General features: G+C 38.2%; 1 pseudogene; it reads right to left on the bottom strand.

Moving 5' to 3' along the window:
• Positions 1 to 17287, bottom strand: part of LOC126028302 (glycerol-3-phosphate dehydrogenase, mitochondrial-like) — a 69434-nt pseudogene that overhangs the window by 33098 nt on the left and 19049 nt on the right.

The following is a 17287-nucleotide window of genomic DNA, read 5'->3' as shown; positions in this document are numbered from 1 at the left end:
TGTACCACTTTCCCCAGATTGCAAAAATTACATCCTTTTAGCTGTCATTTATAGAAACTGATTTAACATATTTAAGCAGGAATAGTTACTATATTCATTACACAGAAGAATTTTTAAATTTATTTCCTCTTATTATAAATCTTTCTGCAAATTAGGTCTACTAATGTTCTATTTATGATTCTATACTCTTAAAGATGACTTTTAAGAGATAATAGTAGTAGTAAACCTAAAATAATTATGATAGTTTAGAATAAAATGATAATGTTCTATTGGGATGACAGAAAAGTCCATTCAGAGTTATAAATATTAGCTCAGAGATTTTGGGCACCTTTTTTAAATAAGAAATAACACTGGAATTCTTCTGGTGTTTCTCATTCTGAGCTTCTAAGTGCATCTTGGAATTTTAACTATAATTTGAGAATTCCTTCAAGTAGATATTCCATTAATTAGGAATATTAGATAGTGAAATGTTCTAGGACTGAAATAAAGTCCTGCCTTGGAGCAATCATGCTGCTTGTGATTAGAAGGATGTGTAAGTTTTGCTTATAGTATATGTGTTAGGAGTATATGTGCTTCCTTCGGAGGCTGCTATTATTCACTTTTCAGCACTTACAATAAACTCTGGTACACAAATTTCAATAACTTCATCTAATTTGAGGAAAGGAGGAAGAACCAAGTTCTTGGATATTTAAATAGCATTCACATTATCTAGTGCTCCATGCACACATTAAGCATTGAGCTCCTAACCATTTGCACGTGTAGCTGTTCAAAGAACTGGGACTAAAAGGCATGGCCTGCACTGCCTACCCTGAAAATTTCACAACTTCAGGTCCTCATTTCTGGAGAAAGTCAGGTATTAAAATAAGCATAATAATGTGATACAGGAAGCAAGATTATGAGAGAGTGCTTTCTATGCTCTAAGATTCATCCAATAAAAGCTAAGAAAGCAAGGCTAGAGATATAGCATAGGAGTTACTATGCATAAAGTCAATACTAGTTCTATCACTAGAAACACTTATAACCCAAGTTCTGCCAGGAGTGATTAAGTACACAGAGGTAGGAGTAAGCCCTGAGCATAGCCAGGTGTATACCCAAATAAAACAAAACAAAAAAGTTTAGGAAATAAGTGTTTCCTGTAATAAATTTTAAAAAGCCCTAGTTTCAAATAAGTTTTTTATTATAAGAAAACAAGCCAGTATTAATCTGTCACTGTTGAGTTTAATCCAACTAAACTAAACTTTTAAGTTAAAAGTGTTTATCTAACACACGTTATTTGATTTTCAAAATCTTAATATACAAATAATCTCAAAACATAACCCAAAGTCACAGTTATATTAAGAAAAGATTTTAGTTCCACAAGAAAATGTAGCAACAAAAAGATAAGTATATGGGATATATGTCATAGAATGTAATACAGAGTTTGAATAGCATATAGAATAATATATTAGGATGAGTAGTTTTAATCTCTAAAATTGTCAATTAAAGAAATGCAGGTAATTTAAATCCATAATGATGGTTCTCAAAATAAGATATTATGTAAGTAAAATAATTTCCCTAGCTCATGCAAAAACGAATTGTATATGTTTCTCTTCAGTTAGAGAAAATGAGTGAAAAGCTATCAAGATCACTCTTTACAAGTTTATCAAATGAATTTATATTGCATCCAGTGCAGACTTTTTTATTATGTATGCAGACACTTCTCTTTCTGTGTTTGAATAATGCATGAAAATGATAAGAGGTTTATTTTGAGATATCCAAATGAACTGTATGCTTTGGAAAGAAAACATTATGTTTGTTTATTTATTTATTTTAAATGTCTCTCTTCTGAACCCAAGTGGGAGAGTTTTGAACCTCCAAAGAGTCTCCTGATTGATATCTGCTATCATATTTCAACTCATTTCAATTTGAATGACCACTTCAAAGTAAATTGCTTAAGAATAATTCTTAGTTTAGGTCAACTAAAGACTTTTAGATGCATAACCCTTCAAAAATTAAAAAATTCAAATCAAAACAAAATAACCACAATGCTAAAATAGATTGAAGCCTGGGGACATTGTTAAAGACAGTATGATTTTTGAAGTGATGCTCCTAATATGTAATGAAAATACACTTAGGGGACGGAGTGTTGGCGCAAGTGGTAAGGCATCTGCTTTGCTCGGGCTAGCAAAACTCTGGTTCAATCCCCCAGAGTCCCATATGGTCCCCCAAGCCAGGAATGATTTCTGAGTGCATAGCCAGGAGTAACCCCTGAGCATCACCAGGTGTGACCCAAAAACCAAAAAGTAAAAAATAAAAAAGAAGAAGAAAATACACTTACATCTGTATAATATGTCACAGTTTTTTAGAATAAGTATATGGAGAATATAAACTAGCAAATACTTTAAAAAATAATAAGGGGCAGAAATAGAGATAGTACAAAAGGGAATGTATTTGTCTTGCATGCAGCCAATCCGAGTTCTACCACAACTATCACATATAGAACCCAGTATCCAATAAGGTTGCTCCTGACTAAAGAACCAGGAACAGTCTCTGAACACTACCATGTGTGACAACCAAGCCAAAAATAATCATTGTAACTTTAAAAATAATACTTCAAATAGCCAAGAAACATACAAAAAATTTAAATTTCATAAGTAATAAATATAAAATATATACAATCATATATCTAGTAATTCTTGAGTAGTGTTTATAATATTTCCAGCATAAAATATCCTTAATATATATATGCATATATATCCAGAGACAATTCAACATCTTTATGAAGATTAAATATATACATATATACTCATACAAATGCATATATATACATATATACATATATATTTATACAAATTTATACTATACAAGAACAAAAATATATAACCAATCCCAGTTCATATCTGAGTTCTTATATACAGTTAAGCAGAAAACAAAATAATGAAGATAATTCTCATGATCTCATTCTCATTTTCATCTAAAGTTTTGAATAAATTTTTGAATGAAAATATTATGTCAGTTAAAAAATACCCACTCTTCCCAATTTTCACCACTCATCAATTGTTGATGTAGATCTATACTTTTCAAGATACCTATTAGATTCCTGCATCAGACAGTTATTTTCAGGCTATGCTATTAGGAATACAAAAATCAGTGTCTGAACATTGCTCAGTCTTCATAGAAAGGAAGGCATAGAGGCATATAGTGCTTAAGCAATATGACAGTGAGTAGGGGTTTACCTTGCACACAGTTAACCCAGGTTGTATCCCCAACACCCCATATGGCCCCCAAATCCCACCAAGAGTGATCCCTGAATACAGAGCTAAGAGTAAGCCCTTAGCACCAGTGGATATGCATCCACCTCCAAAAAATAAAAGAAGGAATGGCAAAAGACAGACATAGTTTTAGGTTTCAACTCTTTTTTATGCTGTATATACAAGTGAGGTGAGGGGAAGAGAAGAAGTTGGGCTGGAGATTTGTCCTAATATTACTGGTCACATTTTTGTTTATAATAATGTTCATGTGAAAAATGCTCTAAAATCGTTCCTCTTCCTCCAAAAGTGTTCATCTGAAGCATCCTAGTGCCAGAGCTGGCACATAGCAAACACGGGGATGGCAGTATTATTCATTTCCAAACCCAGAAAAAGAAAAGCATTTAAATAAAATTGTCATCTCTTGTAGGGGAGAAAATAAAAAGTCTAAAAAAATCTTTTATGTCAAGCAGGATCATAATGCAGATGCTTTAACACCTCTGACTGTCTAAATGTGAATATATAGTTTGGTTCAATTCAAAATTTGAAAGGAATAGGTCCAGTCAGATTTGTCACAGACATGTACCTTCAGTGTGTTTATTTAAATAGTAATCTTTTTATTTTTAATTATGGGCCACACCCGGTGATGCTCAGGAGTTACTCCAGGCTATGTGCTCAGAAGTCACTCCTAACTTGGGGGACCATATGGGACACTCGGGATTGAACTGTGGTCCATCCTAGGTCATATTCATGCAAGGCAAACACCTTACCACTGTGCCACTGCTCCAGACCCTATTTATAATAATTTTAAAACTTTTTATATAGGACCAAAATCTAAATTTTTAAAAAAGTTTTTTTAGATATTCCATTTTGATTAAAGAATTTTCTGAAAGCTGATACTTTGTTTAATTCATTGAGAATTCAGGCTGGAAGACTTTGAGCAATATTTGCCTCAGAAGAGAGTCACTCGGGGGACTCAAATGTGTTTTCTGACAATTTTATATATATTAAGCAGGTAGAATTCTCAGGACTGACTATAAGCAAACTTTGCTAATTTTCCTGTTGGGGAATTTCCTCTTTCAATGCCCTGGGTCTGTTTTCTGCCTCAGGATGGGGTTGGCCCTTATGCTCAAGCTGTGGGGTTCAAATTAATCCTTTCCTTGGATGCAAACATTTTATTCTAATGTTTCTTATCTTTTGCTTCATTACTATTGAAGTCTGTGTGCACATATCAACTAGAATTACAAGTCTCTCTTTATGTGTAAATAGGATAAAACCTAGAGTTAAGAGATTGCATTAGTTCTTTTTGTCTGCTTCATACAAAGACATTTCATCCATAATTAGAATTCAGGTCCGGGTAGTTTTGTTGCAGTTATAGGGGGAAGGTGGGAAGGTAAGAGAATCTATAAAAATCCTTTTGTAGCTTCCTGGAGCAGGATTTTTAGCCGGCATGGGTTGGCAGCTGGCAGGCCTCTGCATGTGCCAGCAGCCTGTTGGCCCGGCCCAGGGTAGGGGGGCCTGGACCTGGGTCACCCGACCCCCCTCTCCCCCATTCCTCAGGATCTCCAGGTGGGTTCCTGGAAGGAGTTGACGGGGCACCCTGGGTTTTCCCCACTCCCAGGCTGGGTCTGTCCGGAGACTGGCCTAGGGTGGGGCTGAGGGGGTGGACTTTGATCTGGTGGGTGGCAGATAGCTGCTCAGCTAAACTCAGGCTGTCACTGGCAATTTCATACCAGTCTACATTTTGCAAACCACGCGGGGGCTAGCGCCCCCCGCGAACATATCCTCCTCCCAACCATCAGTACCCCAGATTTACCCTTCTTAACTTCAGTAACACACAGTTCTAATCTCTGACCTAAGACATACAGTAGATCTAACAAATCCTAGAACTATTTAGAAGGACACAAATTGAACACATATTGAACTCATATATCTTTTGTATATTTTATGGGTATTTTCTTTAACTGATATAACTCTCTATATATTTTTTTTCTTTTTTTTTGGATTATCTTTTTTTTTAATTTATTTAAACACGTTAATTACATACATGATTGTGTTTGGGTTTCAGTCATGTAAAGAACACCACCCATCACCAGTGCAACATTCCCATCACCAATGTCCCAAGTCTCCCTTCGCCCCACCCGACCCCCGCCTGTACTCTAGACAGGCTCTCCAATTTCCTCATACATTCTCGTTATTAGGACAGTTCAAAATGTAGTTATTTCCCTAACTAAACTCATCACTCTTTGTGGTGAGCTTCCTGAGGTGAGCTGGAACTTCCAGCTCTTTTCTCTTTTGTGTCTGAAAATTATTATTACAAGGGTGTCTTTCATTTTTCTTAAAACGCATAGATGAGTGAGACCATTCTGCGTTTTTCTCTCTCTCTCTGACTTATTTCACTCAGCATAATAGATTTCGTGTACATCCATGTATAGGAAAATTTCACGACTTCATCTCTCCTGACAGCTGCATAATATTCTATTGTGTATATGTACCACAGTTTCTTTAGCCATTCGTCTGTTGAAGGGCATCTTGGTTGTTTCCAGAGTCTTGCTATGGTAAATAGTGCTGCAATGAATATAGGTGTAAGGAAGGGGGTTTTGTATTGTATTTTTGTGTTCCTAGGGTATATTCCTAAGAGTGGTATAGCTGGATCAGATGGGAGCTCAATTTCCAGTTTTTGGAGGAATCTCCATATCGCTTTCCATAAAGGTTGAACTAGACGGCATTCCCACCAGCAATGGATAAGAGTTCCTTTCTCTCCACATCCCCGCCAAAACTGTTTATTCTCGTTCTTTGTGATGTGTGCCATTCTCTGGGGTGTGAGGTGGTATCTCATCGTTGTTTTGATTTGCATCTCCCTGATGATTAGTGATGTGGCACATTTTTTCATGTGTCTTTTGGCCATGTGTATTTCTTCTTTGTCAAAGTGTCTGTTCATTTCTTCTCCCCATTTTTTGATGGGGTTAGATGTTTTTTTCTTGTAAAGTTCTGTCAGTGCCTTGTATATTTTGGAGATTAGCCCCTTATCTGATGGGTATTGGGTGAATAGTTTCTCCCACTCAGTGGGTGGCTCTTGTATCCTGGGCACTATTTCCTTTGAGGTGCAGAAGCTTCTCAGCTTAATATATTCCCATCTGTTTATCTCTGCTTTCACTTGCTTGGAGAGTGCAGTTTCCTCCTTGAAGATGCCTGTAATGTCCTGGAGTGTTTTGCCTATGTGCTGTTCTATATATCTTATGCTTTGGGGGCTGATATCAAGGTCTTTAATCCATTTGGATTTTACCTTCATACATGATGTTAGCTGGGGGTCTAAGTTCAATTTTTTGCAAGTGGCTATCCAATTGTGCCAACACCACTTGTTGAAGAGGCTTTCCCTGCTCCATTTAGGATTTCCTGCTCCTTTATCAAAAATTAGGTGGTTGCATGTCTGGGGAACATTTTCTGAGTATTCAAGCCTATTCCACTGATCTGAGGACCTATCCTTATTCCAATACCATGCTGTTTTGATAACTGTTGCTTTGTAGTACAGTTTAAAGTTGGGGAAAGTAATTCCTCCCATATTCTTTTTCCCAATGATTGCTTTAGCTATTCGAGGGTGTTTATTGTTCCAAATGAATTTCAAAAGTGTCTGATCCACTTCTTTGAAGAATGTCATGGGTATCTTTAGAGGGATGGCATTAAATCTGTATAATGCCTTGGGGATTATTGCCATTTTGATGATGTTGATCCTGCCAATCCATGAGCAGGGTGTGTGTTTCCATTTCCGTGTGTCCTCTCTTATTTCTTGGAGCAGAGTTTTATAGTTTTCCTTGTATAGGTCCTTCACATATTTAGTCAAGTTGATTCCAAGATATTTGAGTTTGTGTGGCACTATTGTGAATGGGGTTGTTTTCTTAATGTCCATTTCATCCTTGTTACTATTGGTGTATAGAAAGGCCATTGATTTTTGTGTGTTAATTTTGTAGCCTGCCACCTTGCTATATGAGTCTATTGTTTCTAGAAGCTTTTTGATAGAGTCTTTAGGGTTTTCTAATTAGAGTACCATGTCATCTGCAAACAGTGAGAGCTTGATTTCTTCCTTTTCTATCTGGATTCCCTTGATATCCTTTTCTTGCCTAATCGCTATAGCAAGTACTTCCAGTGCTATGTTGAATAGGAGTGGTGAGAGAGGACAGCCTTGTCTTGTGCCAGAATTTAGAGGGAAGGCTTTCAGTTTTTCTCCATTGAGGATAATATTTGCCACTGGCTTGTGGTAGATGGCCTTCACTGTATTAAGAAAGGTTCCCTCCATTCCCATCTTGCTGAGAGTTTTGATCAAAAATGGGTGTTGGACCTTATCAAATGCTTTCTCTGCATCTATTGATATAATCATGTGGTTTTTATTTTTCTTGTAATTGATGTTGTGTATTATGTTGATAGATTTACGGATGTTAAACCAGCCTTGCATTCCTGGGATGAAACCTACTTGATCGTAGTGGATGATCTTCTTAACGAGGCATTGAATCCTATTTGCCAGAATTTTGTTGAGGATATTTGCATCTGCATTCATCAGTGATATTGGTCTGTAATTTTCTTTTTTGGTAGCATCTCTGTCTGCTTTAGGTATCAAGTTGATGTTGGCTTCATAAAAGCTATTTGGAAGTGTTTCTGTTTGTTCAATTTCATGAAAGAGTCTTGCCAAGATTGGCAGTAGTTCCTCTTGGAAAGTTTGATAGAATTCATTAGTGAATCCATCTGGACCTGGGCTTTTGTTTTTCGGCAGATATTTGATTACTGTTTTAATTTCATCAATGGTGATGGGGGTGTTTAGATATGCTACATCCTCTTCCTTCAACCGTGGAAGATTATAAGAGTCCAAGAATTTATCCATTTCTTCCAGGTTCTCATTTTTAGTGGCGTAGAGTTTTTCAAAGTAGTTTCTGATTACCCTTTGAATCTCTGTCATATCAGTAGTGATCTCTCCTTTTTCATTCCTGATACGAGTTATCAAGTTTCTCTCTCTTTCTTTGTTAGGTTTGCCAGTGGTCTATCAATCTTGTTTATTTTTTCAAAGAACCAACTTCTGCTTTTGTTGATCTTTCGGATTGTTTTTTGGGTTTCCACCTCATTGATTTCTGCTCTCAGCTTTGTTATTTCCTTCTGTCTTCCTATTCTTGGGTACTTTTTTTGAGCATTTTCCAGTTCTTTTAGCTGTGTCATTAAGCTACTCAGGTAAGCTCCTTCTTCCTTCCTGATGTGTGCTTGCAAAGCTATAAATTTTCCTCTCAGTACTGCTTTTGCTGTGTCCCATAAGTTCTGATAGTTTGTGTCTTTATTGTCATTTGTTTCCAGGAACCTTTTGATTTCCTCCTTGATTTCATCTCGGACCCACTGGTTATTGAGCATGAGGCTGTTTAACTTCCAGGTGTTAAATTGTTTCTTCTGAGTCCCTTTGGAATGCACAAATAATTTCAGAGCCTTGTGGTCAGTGAAGGTAGTCTGCAAAATTTCTATCCTCTTGATCTTATGGAGGTATGTTTTATGTGCCAGCATGTAGTCTATCCTGGAGAATGTCCCATGTACATTGGAGAAGAATGTGTACCCAGGTTTCTGGGGATGGAGTGTCCTATATATATCCACTAGGCCTCTTTCTTCCATTTCTCTCCTCAGGTCTAGTATATTCTTGTTGGGTTTCAGTATGGTTGACCTATCCAGTGTTGACAAAGCCGTGTTAAGGTCCCCCACAATTATTGTGTTGTTGTTGATATTATTTTTCAGATTTGTCAACAGTTGTATTAAATATTTTGCTGGCCCCTCATTCGGTGCATATATGTTTAGGAGAGTGAATTCTTCCTGCTCTACGTACCCCTTGATTAATATAAAATGTCCATCTTTGTCCCTTACAACCTTCCTGAGTATAAAGTTTGCATTATCTGATATTAGTATGGCCACTCCAGCTTTTTTATGGGTGTTGTTTGGATAATTTTTCTCCAGCCTTTTATTATGAGTCTATGTTTGTTCTGACTATTCAGGTGCGTTTCTTGTAGGCAGCAGAAGGTTGCATTGAGTTTTTTGATCCATTTAGCCACTCTGTGTCTCTTAACTGGTGCATTTAGTCCATTGACGTTGAGAGAAAGAATTGTCCTGGGATTTAACGCCATCTTTATTTCAAAATTTGGTGTGTCTTTTGGGTAGTCTTGTCTTAGATTAGGTCTTTCAGTTTTTCTCTTAAGACTGGTTTTGTGTCTGTGAAGTTTCTGAGCTGTTTTTTGTCTGTGAAACCATGTATTCTTCCGTCAAACCGGAAAGTGAGTTTTGATAGGTATAGTATTCTGGGTGAAGCATTCATTTCATTCAGTCTTGTCACAATATCCCACCACTGCTTTCTGGCATTGAGTGTTTCTGGTGACAGGTCTGCTGTAAATCTCAGAGAAGCTTGCTTGAACGTGATTTCCCCTTTTGATCTTGCTGTTTTCAGAATTCTGTCTCTATCTGTGGGATTTGTCATTGTGACTAGGATGTGTCTTGGGGTGGTTTTTCTGGGGTCTCTTTTGGTTGGTACTCTTCGGGCATTCAGGATTTGATCACATATATTCTTTAGCTCTGGAAGTTTCTCTTTAATGATGTTCTTGACCATTGATTCTTCCTGGAAATTTTCTTCCTGGGTCTCTGGGACTCCAATGATTCTTAAGTTGTTTCTGTTGATCTTATCATAGACTTCTATTTTCATCTGTTCCCATTCTTTGACTAATTTTTCCATTGTCTGCTCATTTGCTTTAAGTTTTTTGTCCAATCTCTCCTGCTGTATGGAATTGTTATGTATCTCATCTTCCACAGCACCAAGTCTATTCTCAGCTTCTGATACCCTGTCCCAGAGCTTATCCATTTTGTCATTCACTTTGTTTATTGACTTTTTCAGTCCTGTTAGTTGACATGTTATTTCAGTTTGGAGTTTTGTGATTTCTCTCTTCATATTTTCTTGGTTCTTATTAGTGTTCTGTTCAACTTGATCCATGGTTTCTTGGAGATTGTTGAGCATCTTCCATATTGCTAGTCTAAACTCCTCATCTGAGAGGTTGATTAGTTGGTTGGTCATTATCTGGTCCTCAGAATTGTCATCTTCATTCTCTATGTCTGATGCTGGCCTGCATTGTTTCCCCATTGTCACACTTGTATTGTGGGTTTTTCTACGTGTTGTGGTGGTATTTATTGTATATATGATGCAGGCAGCAAACTCCTCTGGCTCCTCCCTTTCTGGATAGGCTGACTTGCTTCTAAGGGAGGGGAGTCCTCTGTGGCTGAAGCCTCACACTGGGTCAAATCTTAGGCCCGAGCATGCAACAGAGAAGACAGTCCGGAGAGAAATGTTTGCTTCTGTGATATAGCGCCGTTCTTAGTGTGATTTTTCCTTCTTGTTGCAATGGAGTTCTTTCCTTAGAAAGAGTGCTCCGCTGGAGCCTCTTTTTGCCCCACTCGCAAGAGTTTCACGCAAGAGGACAGTAGACAGACATAGACAGGTCACACTCACAGTTTTTCACAGTTGGGCCCCACTGGGCCGGTGTACTTTCGCGGATTTTCCCCCCCATGGTGTCACACACAGGGAGCCAGCTTTTGCAAAGCCTTGCCGGTTTTCATGCTCTGTAGTCCCTCCCTGAAAATGGCGTCTGGGTGAGCGAGGTTTCTGGAGCCTCTTTTTGCCCCACTCGCAAGATTTTCATGCAAGAGGACAGTACACAGACATAGACAGGTCACACTCACAGTTTTTCACAGTTGGGCCCCACTGGGCCGGTGTACTTTCGCAGATTTTCCCCGCCTGGTGTCACACACAGGGAGCTGGCTTTTGCAAAGCCTTGCCGGTTTTCATGCTCTGTAGTCCCTCCCTGAAAATGGCGTCTGGGCGAGCGAGGTTTCTGGAGCCTCTTTTTGCCCCACTCGCAAGAGTTTCACGCAAGAGGACAGTAGACAGGCATAGACAGGTCACACTCACAGTTTTTCACAGTTGGGCCCCACTGGGCCAGTGTACTTTCGCGGATTTTCCCCGCCTGGTGTCACACACAGGGAGCCGGCTTTTGCAAAGCCTTGCCGGTTTTCATGCTCTGTAGTCCCTCCCTGAAAATGGCGTCTGGGCGAGCGAGGTTTCTGGAGCCTCTTTTTGCCCCACTCGCAAGAGTTTCACGCAAGAGGACAGTAGACAGACATAGACAGGTCACACTCACAGTTTTTCACAGTTGGGCCCCACTGGGCCGGTGTACTTTCGCGGATTTTCCCCGCCTGGTGTTACACACAGGGAGCTGGCTTTTGCAAAGCCTTGCCGGTTTTCATGCTCTGTACTCTCTATATATTCATCTACCATGATGTTTCTATCCACTTTTCATCTTGTCTTTTCTTTGTAAGCTGTTCAGTAAGGATTGTTGTTGGAACTGTCCCTCAGTTTGATGCCTATGATTGAACTATGTCATGGAAATTGCTGGTCTTGTTCCTATTGCTTCCAGATGCACCAATAACGCTTCATGGCATTGATCCTTGTTTGCATAGACACATTAAAATGGGAAAACACCATACATACAGATAAGTTCTTATCTAATAAATATCAGTACAATGTACCTTACACCCTGAACATTGATATAATGACCTGGCACAGGCCTCAGAAGAATGGGCATCCTCCATTCACACCGGAACCAGGCAAGCTATCTACGAAACATCCAAGGTCTTTTATAGCAACAGCTGGAAGCAGTCCTCTACCAGGAAAGACACTACCAAGGGTCTGACATCGACCCTCTAAAAAGAGACTTCCGTTTACACTGAGAAGACTTGACAACATCAATGACCTGCTCTACAGGACATGGTTCTCTCTAGTGCCCCTTAAGTGTGAGGTGAAACGAGAGGATGCTCTGCACCATCCTGACTGCAAGATGGGATATGCAGACTCCAGGATCTTTAATACAGAAGCATAATACCAACAACAGAGACTATGTGAGGAATGGAGGTGTATTGCCACTACAGACGATGACTTGAATTGGACAAACTAATTTGCCTGGAGCCTAGAGTCAGTCCTGTGCCAGGAAACTTCAGGGTTAAGGTCTCCTTGTATTTAGACCATAATTTGTCTTTCCATGTCCCTTATGTTTTGATGGGCCTATGCAAACAAATGCCACTTTAATACCATTTTTTACTATGTTCCCTTGACTCCAATTCTTAAGAAAAACAAGCCACTAAAACTTTTGAGGTTAACTTAAACTAGTTAGTATGTACATGAAACTAGAGAAATGTACTTTGTCCTCAATGTTTAAGGAGCTACATAAGTATAATGTCTTTAGATTATATTGTGTGCTGCTAAGAAATAATATGTATTACAACTGGGGATTTGAGGGACAAGAAATTGTATTGTACATGGGTTCAGTTTTGTTTTTCTTAATGCTCTTTGGCTGAAAGTTCAAGGCTGGGATATCATCGATGGGACTACCGAGAATTCTGTTTATGGGTGATTGGGCTTCCACTGTAACTTTACCCTGTCCTCTTTCTTTGCATCTTTGTTGTCATAATTAAAATAAAATTTAAAAAAATCCTTTTGTAGTTGTAAAATGTGAATTCATGATGGTTCTTATAAATGTCATATTATTCTGTTTTCTTTGTGTGAAAAAGAAATATGCAGCCATGAAGCTAATAAAAGAATTCAGGCCCTGGGTATGTGAAGTCACTGGCAGAAAAATGAACATAGGAGCCTTTTGAAATGTATGATTCTAACGGTAAACATAATTGAGCTGGAGCACATTATTCAAAATATAAGTTTATAATTATATCTTATATTTCAAAGATATAATAGCATTATCAAAATATAACACCTGATTATGTGCTCTGAAATAAGATTCTCAATTTTCACCTGCTAGATTTCACTCTACATCCACTTTCAGGGTACTAGTACTTTCTTGCTACATGACATTGGACTCAGTGTGTCGGGATACCCAGACTAAGGCTCTGATTTGCTAAGTACGTCCAGATGATACAGATGTTTTAGATGTTTTTCCCTTAGGGCCATATTCTGAGTTGAAAAATAACCTGGGATACCAGAATATTCTGCTTTTAGGGACTTGACCCCTGAGGATGATCTATCAATGAATTAGGCAGTAAACTGTTCTTTATCCCCTCTGTATTAGAAAGGAAATGTCATGTGATATAGATATTTAGTGCAATATATGCAATTAATATTTTCTTCTTTACCACCACTCTTTCCTCAAACTGCTCACCTAGAGAAGGTCAACTCATTTGGAATAGAAAGTTCTTCATGGCTTGGCCAAACATTCTCAATACTCACAATATTAGGCATGTAATGATGTATTCATTGGTTGAATGTATTTGTTTGTTTGTTTTTATTGCCACACCTGGCAGGGGTTTCTTGTGGTTTTGCACTCAGGAATCACTCCTGGTGGTGCACAAGGGGCTGAATGCTGGGAATTTAACTTGAGTCAGCTGCATGCAAAGCAGGCAACCTACCTGCTGTACTGTCTACCTCTCCAGCCCTCATTATCTTATTCTATTTTTGTACTTTTGTGTATTTAGAGTTTCTTTATGTATAATTTATTATCCTGATTTGATTGTCCTACTTCTGCTGGAGATCTTTTTATATACCACTGAAAGAATCCTAAGGTCAGGGCAAAAGAAACAGTACAGTGAGTTAAGGCACTTACGTTGCATGTAGCCAACCCAAATGTCATCCCTAGCTCTAAAAATGAAGCCATAAGTACCAACAGGAGTAGTCCCTAAGCAGAGAGCCAGTACCACTGGCTGGATATTCTCTTCTCAAAAAAATAAAAATAAAAACTTCTAAAAATAATGTTGTCTTACCTTAGAGAAATGATAAAACAATGATTAAATTTGTGCAGGCCCTAGAAAAAAAATTTAACACAGAAAATAAAGTTTTTTAAATAATCAGTCAGGATTATGATGCCAGGAAATATTCTGCTCAGTTGTAGCTGACAAAAATCAGTCCTCTGTAATTAGAAATCTTGGTATTTTCACAGGTCATAGGACAAAGTCTAGGATAGAGTCTTTCCATATGGTTCTAGAAGTTCTGCTCTCACGTTGCTGTAGACAATCATCTATAATTAGTGGTCTTGGTTTTAGCACAGATCCTAGGATGAAACCTAGAATAGAGTTTTTCCTTATGGTTCCAGAAGTTCTGCTCAGTCATAGTTGTCAAAATCAGACCTCTGAAATTAGAGATCTTTTCAAATTCTAGGCTAAAACCTAGGCAAGGTCTTTCTTATTGGACCCAGGAAAAGTTCTGCCCAGTTGCAATTGTCAAAGTAAGTCTGTAACTAGTGATCTTGATATTTGCACATTTCAAGAACTTAGTGTCTTCTAATTTTATCTTACCATTAGGTAATGAGGTAAGGCAACCTGCTTTTAGATCTAGTTCTTGCTGTTTCCTCATCATCAGAATGTTGTATCAACCTAGTGCTAGTTTGTGGCTGGATTATTTTAGGATAAGCATAATTTTCTCATCTTTTTTACTAAGAAATATGACAGTGAGCACTATAAGAAGTGTCTGCCTATGTAGTGTTTATCTGCCATGTCTTGTGCATTGAGGTTCCTTTCCTAAAAAAATATCTGAGAGCATGGGCTTTATGATATCATAGTAATATAGTTTAAAAAGAAGGAGAAAGAAGAGGATGGAAGAAGAAAAAGAAAAAAGAGAAAAAAAGAATGAGTTTTGCCAGATAGTAGACTCTAGGTTGGAAATTTCTTTTATTCAGTAGTTAAATATGTCATTCCACTGTCTTCTTGCTTGAATCATTTCAAATGGGAAATCTGGTTTGATGCTTATGTTCCTTCCTTTGTTCTTTAGGTCCTTTTTTCTCCTTTATTGCTTTAAAGAATTCATCTTTCTCTTTGATTTTAGCCATTCGAATTACTATATGTCTTGGCACTATATGTCTGTTAGGGTCTATTTTATTGTGAACTCTTTTAACCTTCTGGATTTGTACAGGCGTCTTTTTCCAGAGGGTTGGGAAATTTTCTGCAGTCATTCCCCTCAATACTTGTTTTTCCCCTATCCCTTTTCCTCTAGTTCTTGTATTCCTAAAAGTTGTAAATTATTTCTTTTGTCTTTGTTCATTAAGTATCTCACATTATCTTCCAATGTTTTGTCTCTTATTTTTTTATTGACTTCTTTGTTGCTGCTGGATTGTATTTTTTTCATCAGGTTAATCCATGCAATTCTCTATGTGCATACTTTTGCTACTGTGGCTTGATAGCAAGTTTTTTAGTTCCCTCAGTTCCATTTGTATGGACTCTCTCATTTTATGATAGAGTTCTACTGTGATTTGGATGAACTGTTTGTCTATGTAATTCTTTAGTTAGTGATTCTTTGAATTCCATTGCTAGGACATTAAATGCTGATTTTATGTGCTCCTCTATAAAGATCATAGGTTTTGGAAGAATTGGGACTCTATTAGTATTTCTCTCTCTATCTCCAGCTGCTGGCGTCTTCCTTAATTTACCCACTGTTCTTTGCATCAGGTAGGTTAAGGTACTGGGTTTTCAGGCTTTTCTTAAAGTGGTCTGTTTGGTTGTGTAGGAGTTGGTTATAGGTAGTTCTATTTTAGGGCTTATTTTTTCGTGGCACACGCATTTACCCAAGTATGGTAGAGGTGCTACAGTCTAGTTAGTTAGATTTGGTGGCTATATATTTTCAAAGGGAGAAAAATGTTGGGCCTCCTCTGTCTAGGACTATCTGCTGTTTTCTTAAGTATCAGCAGAGTTTGTAGGACAGCAACGTTATGACCAGAGTATGTATGTACAGCCCACCAGTGGTGGAGGTGCAGTGATGGCATAGTCTGAGTGCTCCTTCTTGTGCATGTCCTAGCAAGATCGGATTTCTCCTGTCTGTTGCTTGGTCTCCGCACTCACCCTCTCCCCAGAGCTGTATGGACAAAGGAACCAAGATGGTGTCTCCTGTGTGATTCCTCCCTGCCTTCCCGGGCAAGTTTGGTTTCTGTCTGTTGCCTGGTTCCCGTACTCACCCTCTCCTGAGAGCTGTAGAAACCAAGGCACCGAGATGGCGTCTCCCCCTATTAAGTCTTTTTGAAAGCCATACCAAAGTTAAATTTTAAATCTGGGCTTCTCTGCAGTCAAAATAATTTTTATGTAATCAAAACCAGAAGAGATTAAGGTCGACTGCCAGTTACAACGGCATCCAAACCATATCCTGCTCCCAAATGCCATGTTGTAATTTGCTAAGCTGAAAGAACAAACATACATTATTTGTAGAGCCAGGCATATGATTATCTGTATAAAAGTTTGTGTACCATCCTCATAAGACATAATCCAAGATATTACCATATAGCTAGGAAACCTGATTCAACTCATTCTTATCTTACTGACTCATGCTTATGAATAAATTTCAGAATGTCTTTTGTGCAACTGTACCTTGGAAAGAACATATAATGTGTTTATTACCCCTTTGTAAGTTACAGGGTTCTATCCAAATGCATTGATTCCCTCATTTTGTTGCACAGTGCTTTAATTTGATAACTCAGAACAATCACCACATTACTTTATATATTTATTTTTACTTAATAAATTTCTTTTTTCCTATAGAAAATCTTTAAGCACCATAATTACAAGTATGATTGTAGTTGGATTTCAGTCATAAACATAACACACCCCTTCACCAGTGCAGCATTCCCACCACCAATGCCCCCCTTCCCAACCCTTGGCTTTATTAAAGACAGGCATTCTATTTATCTCACTAATTAATTTTGTCATGATAGTTGTTAATGTAGTTATTTCCCTAACTTCACCACTACTTTTGTGGTGAGCTTCATATTGTGAGCCAGTCCTTCCGGCCCTCATCTCTATTGTCTCTGGGGATTATTACAATAATGTCCTTAATTTTTCTTAAAACCCGTGCTGGGTCTCTGAAGCTCAGCAGACCTCTCTTGACTGTCTTCTCTGCCTGCTTGGCCCTAAGACTTGATCCTGTGTGGTTTCATCCCCGGAGGGCTCCCCTTCCTTGGAGGTGAGTCGAACTGCCTACAAAGGGTGAAGCCAGCTGAACTATGCTGGGTCTCTGAAGT

Source organism: Suncus etruscus, chromosome 14 (genome assembly GCF_024139225.1).
Source record: "Suncus etruscus isolate mSunEtr1 chromosome 14, mSunEtr1.pri.cur, whole genome shotgun sequence".
Lineage (NCBI taxonomy): Eukaryota > Metazoa > Chordata > Mammalia > Eulipotyphla > Soricidae > Suncus > Suncus etruscus.
This window is presented reverse-complemented; position numbering and strand designations above follow the sequence as displayed.